Below are 10,564 nucleotides of genomic sequence, written 5' to 3' on the forward strand. Positions count from 1 at the left end.
GAATTTATCAAGTTTGCTAAGTGTTTTTCAATTTTTTAAAAAAGCCTCTCTTTTATCTTCCCTACATAATCTTTAGTAAATTCAACATTGCTAACTAAATGCCTTTCATGCAGTGAGTTCTCCATGGTGAATTAAATGCCGAGTCCTGACTCAGGTGGGCTGGTGACAAGAAGAGAAACCACACAGCCAGTGTCTGGGCTACATTTGTTTTTCAAAATGTCAACGCAATGACATCTTTGGCACTACATCTTTGCATATGTTCAAGATTACTTCCTTGGCATAAGTTGCTAGGTACTAGATTAAAAAGAATGGACTATTTTTTAAGGCTTTTTATGCATGTTGCCAAATTGCCCTCCAGAAAAGTTGAACTAATGTATCATCAGCTGAGTATTAGCCTGTTCATTTCCCCACAACTACACTATAATTTTTTTTTTTTAATGAGGAAGATTGCCCCTGAGCTAACATCTGTTGCCAATCTTCCTCTTTTTGCTTGAGGAAGATTGTCCCTGAGCTAATATCTGAGCCAATCTTCCTCTATTTTGTATGTGGGACACCACCACAGCATGGCTTGACGAGACATGTGTAGGTCCACACCTGGGATCTGAACCTGTGAACCTGGGCCGCTGAAGCAAAGCGCTTGCACTTTACCGCTATGCCACTGGGCCCAGCCCAAGTAGCTCCCATGTTTTAACATGGAATTTAATTTGTCACTACCCACTAAATTTTGTGTGTGTGTATGTGAGGAAGATCAGCCCTGAGCTAACATCCATGCCAATCTTCCTCTTTTTGCTGAGGAAGACTGGCCCTGAGCTAACATCCATGCCCATCTTCCTCCACTTTATGTGGGACGCCACCACAGCATGGCCTGACAAGCGGTGTGTCAGTGCCGGCCTGGGATCCGAACCCGGGCCGCCAGCAGCGGAGCGTGCACTTAACCTCTACGCCACAGGGCCCGCCCCACCCCTGCTAAATTTTTTAATATCCCCCTAAATGGTCTCCCTGTTTCTAATCTTTCTCCAGGTCAATTCATTCTGTATGCCACTGCCAGATTGATCTTATAGTAGGGTTCCCATGACACTATTCCCTTCTTCAAAAGTCTTGAAGGACTCCTAACTATCTACTGAATTAATACAAACTCTTCAGTCTGTCATTTAAGACACGCTGTAACATGGCCTCATCACATATTTCCAATCTTCTTCTAGCCTCCACTTTCCTACACATACCCTATGATCTGTCAAAATCATATAGTCATTGTTTCCCAAAACATGACTCATAATTTCTCATCTCCGTGTCATAATAGTCCAGTGATGAAAATCCTTGTCATGAGTGCTTCCAATCTCCCCTCCCCTGCCCATAGCAGATATGGCTAATTAATCATCACACTCTTTCCCACTGAGCTGGGATACAACATCTCAACACAGTGCTGCAGACACCCACTATCAACGGACTGGATCAGCGCCTGAGGTGAAACTAACTTGCCATCCCTGTAATAGTCCTTTCACCTAGTTGGCCTTCACCCCAGCTCCTCTTCTTGAATGTGTTCCCATAAATTAAGGTTCACTTCAAATGTTCCCTCTTCCAGAAAGCCTTTCCTGATTCCAGCACCACCTCCAATTCTCAAAGCACGTTCCATGGCTCTTATACTTTTTACTTCATTTCGCCTTATTTTGTTACTTGTGTGCTGTCTTCTGCCCTTTTTGAACTATATGTGTCTGAAGGCAATAAGAGTCGTAAAGAGTTCAGATTCTGGAGCCAGACTGCCTTAGTTCAAATCCTGGATCTGTCCCAACTGCTGTGAGCGCTTGAGCAAGTTGCTTAATGTCTTCGAGTTGCGGTGCCCTCATCTGTGAAATGGACCTGCTACAGAAAATTGCGAGGATTCAATGAGAAAATGTAAGTAAGTCGAGTGCTTAGCTAAGTGCCACATACATATTAAGCCTTCAGAAATGTTACATGTTTCTCAAAAACGTAAACATAGAGTTACCATATGACTTAATTCCACTCCTAGGTGTAAACCCAAGAGAACTGGAAACATATGTTCACACCTAAACTTGTACATGAATGTTCATAGCAGCATTGTTCATAACAGCCAAAAATTGGAAGCAGCACAAACTTCTATCAGCTGATGAATAAACAAAATGTGATATATCCACACAATAGAATATTATTCAGCCATAAAAAGGAATGAAGTGTTGACATATGCTACAACATGGATGAACCTTGAAAACATTATGCTAAGTGAAAGAAGTCAGTCACAAAAGACCACACATATTGTATGATTCCATTTATATGAAATGTTCAGAACAGGCAAATCCATAGAGATAGAAGTAGATTAGTGGTTGCCCGGCGGGCAGGGGAAGGGGAATGTGGAGTGATTGATTAAGGGGTACGGGGCTTCTTTTTGGAGTGATAAAAATGTTCTAGAATTAGTAGTGATGGTTGCACAATATTATGATTATACTAAAACCTACTGAATTGTACATTTTAAAAAGGTTAAAATTATGAATTTTATGCTATGTGAATTTCGTCTCAATTAAAAAAATGTTATTTGTATTACTATTCATCTTTGTATCCCCTAGAGTGCCTAAAGAGATATCATTTAAAAAGTGATTTTTTTAAAGGGAAAAATATTTAATATGGCCTTAAATGCAAAGGTGCAATGATTCCAGTAACTTCTACAAATTATTGTGATAACAATTCTCATGCAGAACAAACCATAGATAAATGTTACTTTATTGCTCTGAGGAAATTACAAGAATAGACTAGGCCCAACTAAAACAAAACAGTTCCAATAATCTTGGAATTACATTTGGCTAAAATACAATCCAGAAAAAAATACTAATACGGAACTGAAGAAGGAAGAACCATAAATATCCATTGAGTATGTAAAAAAAAAAAAAAGCTAATTAAAACAGGAAGCTATTTTAAACCATTTTTTAAAACATGAGCATCCATTGTTGACAACGGTAAATTATGGTCTTGCTTGTCATTTCTCATTATATGTAGGTAGCATATACATGTATAACCCTTTCTGCAGGTTAATTTGATGACGTGTATAATACACACACATATTTAAGTCTAGAAAAAGGCCTGGAATGACGTACTCCAGGGGTACACTTGGAGGTGGAATTAGGCATTTTTTTCCTTTGTCCTTATCCCCTAAATTTTTCTACAATAAACATAAGTATTGCTTTCATAATAAAAAATAATAAAAGTATGTCTTAACTTTTTGAAAAGTCATGGGGACAGGGGACCAGTTCACTTTGTCAAAGTCAACTTGTTAATTTTTAAAAACTTGTATGAATAAACTAGAACTTTATTGAGCTTATTAGTAGTATACCTAGAAATTGATAAATAGGTAAAATACAGAAATAACTGAGGAGACATCAGATCTGCAGTTAGAGAATGACTCATGAGATACTATCTTTACAAATCAGCAAGGCGAAAGTGCAATAGTTAGGCTGGTGAAAATGGATGAGGCCATAACCTCTCCTAATGTTTAAGAACAGAATCTCCACACTTACTGAGTTGCTAAATTGCCTTCTCAAAGGTTATTCGGGTGGAGAACAGAGATGCCCTTTCACCACACGCTTCTCAGGACTGAATGTAAGGAGCAAAATGTGAATCTCATTTTACTTTTCATCTCTTTGATTATTAGTGAAACTGAATGTTTTCTAAGGTTTATTTATTGGCTATTTGTATTTCTTCTTTCTGAGTTGTCTGTTCATGTGTTTTTTCTGTTTTTTCAATTGATCTTTTTTCTTGTTGATTTGTTACAGTACTTTAAGGGGTAAAGATCTTAACTTCTTATCTGTCATATATGTTTCAAATATTTTTCCCAGTTTGTCATTTGCCTTTTAACTTTAACTTTTAACTTATAATGTCTAAAAATGTTTAAATTTTTTGAGGTCAAATATATCAACCTTTCCCTTTATCATTTTTCCTTTGCTTTTTATATTATTAGAGAGTCCTTCTTTCTAGGAGAAGATATTATCCACCTGTATTTTCTTCTAATTCTTTTATAGTATCATTTTTCATTTTATTCTCAAAACCATCTGAAGTGTATTTTGGAGTAAGATGTGAGAGAGGCAATTTCTTAAAAACACATTTTTAAAACATTACACATTACAACAGATTCTGCAAAGAAAATATTTGCAATATTAATTGTGTCCAAGGAATCGTCACTTAATACAACAAAATTTCCTATGATATAAGCATTTCAACATTTCTTCTGAGTTCACTAAAAAAGGATTGGGCTGCATGGAAACTTATTTTAAGAGTTTTCTTTTGGAAAAGATGTCTTTTTACAAATTAACTTTTATATTACTTGGATATTTTACAAACGGTACATATTGCTTTGCTATTAAATAATTGGAAATTTATTTTTAAAAAAAGAAAGAAAAAATATACCTTTCATTGCACGAGAGATTGATGCTACACGTCAGTGTCAGATCTTGAACTTCACCTTTTCATGACTAAAAGAGAACAAAACAAACTCATGATTCACAGGGCGTGAATCAAAAGTGCAGTTACTGAATGATTAAGTAGGACTCTAATGCCAATGGGGTGAAGTAGAAATCCTATTGGGTAGAAACCAGAAAATCTAGTTTTAGTGCTCCCTCTGATTCATTTACTAAATTTCCTTAGATAAATTTCTGCACCTGTTTGTCAATGCATTAAACAAAGATAGTTGATGGAATAAACAGGTTTATGAGTTAACATACTAAAGTATTAAAAGCATCTTGAACTAACAATCTTCATGAACAGGGTCAGCAATTCTAATCATCATCAACAACTCAAGAAACTAAAATGTTTCCTCAATTAATAGTCTCCTCTCCAAGGTTCAGCTGTTACTTCAGTGTGCATAAAATCTCAAAGGCCCATTGAGGGTAGTGGAATATCAGAGGTGAATGTTTTGGGAATAAAGATATTTCATGTTACTGCTAATGAGACTGAAATAATAATGTATTTTAAGAACCCTAACCTTCCTTTCGATTTCTCTTACTTCTCTTTTAACTTATTTTATCTTTTTGAGATGCTGATCACATATATGTACACAAATGGTCAAAAAAGGATGCATGCTCCATAAATTTATGTTTACTAACATTCATGCAAATGTGTATATAATAACTCTGATGAGGGTAACCAGGTTTATCTTTAACATTTTGATGAAAAGAACTAATAAAATCAAGTAACGAGCAAATCTGGTAAGATTATTGATGATTAAAGACTTCTGAATCCACAATTGGTAAAGAGCTCTCTGCCTAATGTTACCTAGGCCCTCAGAGAAACCAAAGAAAATGAGGATTTATGTATTAATTCATTCAACAAATATTAATTGAGCATCTGCCAAGTGCTGTGCTAGGCAGGAGGAAAACTATTAGGCTGAACTATATGCAATTGCTGATATTCAAGCATTTTTTATTTACAGTGATGGCAATTTCATATGGTTCAACCTAAGAAAATTACAGAAATTCCTTAGACAGGGAAAGAAAATGAGAAAGAGTTGAAAATTATGAGAAAAACAAAATTTTCCAAAATAACAACTGAGAAGAAATAAGATGGAATGAAAGAAAAATGAAAAAGAATTAGAAATGGGAAAAAGGGAACACATGAACTAAAACAGAACAATAAAAACATATGACAGGGGCCAGCCTAGTGGCATAGTGGTTAAGTTCATGCACTCTGCTTTGGCAGCCCAGGGTTCGCAGGTTCGGATCCTGGGAGCGGACCTACGCACCTCTCCTCAAGCCACGCTGTGGCGGCATCCCATATACAAAATAGAGGAAGGTGGGCACAGATGTTAGCTCACGGCTAGTCTTCCTCAGCAAAAAGAGGAAGATTGGCAACAGATGTTAGCTCAGGGCGGCTCTTCCTCACCAAGAAAAAAAAACATACGATGTAAAAACTAATAAATTCTTTTATTGAGGTTTAAATGACATGCAACATTATATTAGTTTCAGGTGTACAACATAATGATTTGATGTTTGTATATATTGCAAAACGATCACCACAATAAGTCTAGTTAACATCCATTACCATACCTAGTTACCAAAAATTTTTTTTCTTGTGATGAGAATTTTTAAGATCTACTCTCTTAGCAACTTTCAAATATGCAATACAGTATTATTAACTATAGTCACCATGCTGTACATTACATCCCCATGACTTATTTATTTTATAACTGGAAGTTTGTACCTTTTGACCCCCTTCACCCATTTCTCCCACCCCACCCCCCACCAATCTCTACTCTGTATCTATGAGCTTGGTTTTTTGTTTGTTTTAAAAACTAATAAATTCTTAATAATTAATTTAATTCATCCAGTATATATTGAATGTCCAACACTGTATAGATAATCTCATGGTAGGCACAATACATGCCTCAAAAGAAAGAGAAGACATTGTTCTCCTTAAAGAGGAAAGACAGATCAATGTGCCTCATATTTTTAAATTCTAAATTCTGAAGATAAAAGAGAAAATGAAAAAAATATTGAGGCAGTGGGAGAGCTGAAACGGAAGATGGTAATAGAAATACAAAATATATATATATATAAATTCAATATAAATCCAAGGAAAAGACAGCAAAGCCAGAAAGAAACAAAATAGGAGTCTCAATAAGAGAAAAAAGATTTTGCAGCAATGTCACATGATAACACAAGAATGAAAAGTGTAAATCAAGTTATCAGAGTAGAGAAGCCAATGAAAGTAAATCTAAAAATGTTTTAATATCTCTTCTTCCACATAGAAAATTATATTACTTTCCCATTTTGTATAATTATAGGTGAACAAATTATAAAATACATAATTAGTATACACAGGCTAATTCTAAAATTTATATTTTTATATGATTGACTTACTTTTAAATGATATAAATTATATAAAAGCAAGTAATCCAAGACTATCCAGAACAGGGAAGAATAATTATAAAATTACTTAAACAGAGCCCTCTTCACACTTCTATTATTAAAGATGGTCAAAGAACCATAGAATTTTAGCACAGGAAGGGATTTTAGAGTTCCTCTAGACCAAACCCTCAATGTCTCAAAAGAAGCAGAGAGAGTTTAGAGAAGTGACTTGTTCAAAGTTATCTAGCTAGAGAGAAGTAGACTTAGGACTAGAATTTATTCATTCTTGCACTCATTCAGCAGTCAGGAAATCCCATTATGTGCCAAGCAAAGTACAAAGATTGGTGAATTTGGTTCCTGGCTCTCAAGGAGCTGTCAGAGAGGCAGTGTTGAGGGTGGGTGAGGAGAGCCATAAACTTTACTAAAGCCATTAGTGTACATCAGTAAAAGAAACAATACTTAAAAACCCAGATTTTATATGTCAAAACTCAGTTACTGAGAACTCTCATTTGAGAGCTTCAAGCCAAGGTGGCACATAAAATAACAAAGGAGCATCCTTCACCAAAGAAGGATAGACAGGATCCTGGGTAGATTTCCTATCAGTTCTTCCAGATAATGTGTGTCTTTAATCAGTACCAGCAACATCAACTCTACATTATTACCCTTCTTTGATAGAGAATAAATGAATGACTCTTAAATGCTGTCAATTGTATAGCTAAAAATGCATGATTTTTTTACACTCTCTTTTCACACATTGTGCATGGAAAGTATCGTTTTGCAATTGATGCCAAACAAACCTGTGTATGAAAAAAAATCTGTGTTTACTCAGAACATCATGATAACCTGAAATGGGTTTACCAAAAAAGCGGCAAAAAAAAAAATTGTGCGGCAATCAGAGTAAGATTATAATGATAAAATCGGTCTGATGAGTGACAGAATTAATTATAGTTGTAAAAATGCTAAGGTCGGAACAAAGAGTGAGAGTTTTGTGACCAACTGTGACACAAGTCCCTGTCACAGGCCCCTGAGGGCAGCTCAGAACCACACTGATTCAAGTTCCTACGTGTCCTATAAGGTCTCTATGGATTACTGTTTTTAAGCATGACGTAGTTCTTACGAAACCAGATGACCATGAATCCAGATGACCTCTCACACTGTTCTTGATGTTGTTTAATGTTGTTATTAACAATCATTGTTTTGTGGTTTTTTTTTTTTATGAGGATGATCAGCCCTGAGCTAACATCCATGCCAATCCTCTTTTTTTTTTTGCTGAGGAAGACTGGTCCTGAGCTAACATCTGTGCCCATCTTCCTCCACTTTATGTGGGACATGGCCACAGCATGGCTGGACAAGCAGTGCATCGGTTTGCGCCCAGGATCCGAACCCGGGCCACCAGCATCGAGGCTCGCGCACTTAACCGCTACGCCACGGGCCGGCCCCCAACAATCATTGTTCTTAAATGATAGAATTAAATATGAGCTCTAGTCAAAAGTTCCTTTAGAGGGCTTTAAGCAAATGTTTACAATAAAATCTTGGTATCCCCTTTGCCTATTTGTTGAATCTGAAAATACTTACATACAGATGTATAATCAACCTTGAACAGTAGGAGTGTTTCATTTTCCACCTAAGGATTTTACTGGGATAAATTAAAACAGCAAACAATTGATGTTGAAATGTCAAGGCTAAACTGTCACAGAAACAAGTTCAGGAAAGTTGCATCTCCTGTTCCGAGTAGTCTAATGACACAGTCATCAGTGTGTCTTCAAGGATGTGGATATGACCTTACATTGCAGAGCTTCATGGTTGCAACCTTAACATTTTCTGTCACAGTGCTTGAGTCAATCCTTGCGCCTATACAGCAGAGCGAGTTTCCATTTCATTCTTGAGTTCACACAGGTAAGTGGGTGGGTGTGTGCTCAACTCAGAGATGCATTATCACATTAATCCAAGTCCATTAATCTCATTGCTTTGATTTTTTTTTCTTATTTCTTTTGAAATTAAATAATTCTTTACCTACTGCCCTCTGTTGCTTGGTCATAACTCAGAAAACCAGTGGAAAGATCAAGAGCTGGGCTACTACTTGGTCAACGACTATTTAAGACCCTTTACTTCTTCATGCTTCAGTATCCCTCTTTGTAAAATGAGAATCATAATATGTGGCCCAACTCCACAGACGGCTAGAATAAAAGCACTTAAAATGCTTTGGAAGAAAGGCATAAGAATAGTGTGACTTTAAAAAGCAAACTCTGCAAAATAAGAAAATGAATGTAGCAAGTAAATAACAGAAAAAATCAGCAATCTTGGACAGTGCTGTTACTGGTCATTCTCTTTTCTCTCTTTACTATCTAATCTCAATATATCTTGCAGCTCCACAGAGCTTTAAGTTTGTGCGCATACTGCCAAATACTATAACATTCTACAGGATCCAATATTACAGGGAAACATGCGGCGATGTAATTCACCTTTGAAAAACACCATTTCTGTATCGACTCCCCTCTCAGACTATAAATTCTGATATTTGATGTGAGCACAAAGCCTCATTTGTTTTGGTCTAAATATCCAGATATGTGAGTGGATGTCATCAAAGTTCATATCTGCTTATTCCACAGCATGAGGCAGCTGACCACTTGCCTCTCCCAATATAGTGTGAAGCACCTTTCCTACCTGAAAATAAATTGCTTCCACCCAAAAAAATGTATTGAACATGAACAACACAAAAGGTGCTCTGCTGGGTACTGTGGAGGATGTAAAGATGAATAAGTCAGTTCTTGCCCTCGATAAGAACTTTATAGGGCCACGTTCTTAGATCTAGATCTTAGATTAAATTCTCCTCCAAAATAGAGACTGTGGTGTTTATCTCTCTATCCTCAGGGTTTAGTGATGTTGTTTGACTAAATTAATGAACAAATAGAAGAATGGGTGTTCTAATGAAGATGTTTCCTGTTCTAGAATGTCAATCACAAGAAATCATTTCTGGTCCCTTCACAGTCTGATCCCAACTGCTTAAGAACAATAGAAGGATTGAAGAGAAAGAGAAGGGTCTATCACAGAAACAGGTTAGAAAACAAGGTGAACAAATGGAAATAGAGGAGGAAGAGATTGGGAGATGGGAAAAGAAAAAGCACTGTCTGGAAGGAATCAATGAAAACAAAATTTCTGCAATTGAATTCTTCAGAATTCAGTTGATTCTAAATAACTAGAATAAAACAGGCAATAGCCTTTAAGGGGAGAAAAAAAGAATTTGGCAGAAATGGAATTAATCAAAGATTAGAAAGGGGGAAAAAACGTTTCCTCTGGCTTCCAGCAACTGCCAAGCCACTTTGGCCAAAGCATGGAACCTTAAATAATGTTCCAAAGAATTATTAAGCACGTTATTTTGACAAGGATGGATGTGAACATCACGTAGGACAGGTGCTGTGTCCACCTGCTGCCTTCACTGCTTGAGGCAGCAATTCTCACTCTTGGATCACTCTTTACATTCTATAATATTATCAAGGGCCTCAGATAGTTTTTTACTTCTTATTGTGAATTATATCTAATGATATTCATCATATTACATTTTAAAATTGAGAAATTTTCAAAATATTATTTCAAATCAAGACAACAAAGTAATAATTTTTCTTGTTTGTCCACAAAGATGCAAAGAAAAGTTCAAGATTTCAAGATAACTATTTATTTGAAAATAATGAGGTTATATATATCCTGGTAGATATGACCAA

The sequence above is a fragment of the Diceros bicornis genome, chromosome 7 (genome assembly GCF_020826845.1).
Source record: "Diceros bicornis minor isolate mBicDic1 chromosome 7, mDicBic1.mat.cur, whole genome shotgun sequence".
Classification (NCBI taxonomy): Eukaryota; Metazoa; Chordata; class Mammalia; order Perissodactyla; family Rhinocerotidae; genus Diceros; species Diceros bicornis.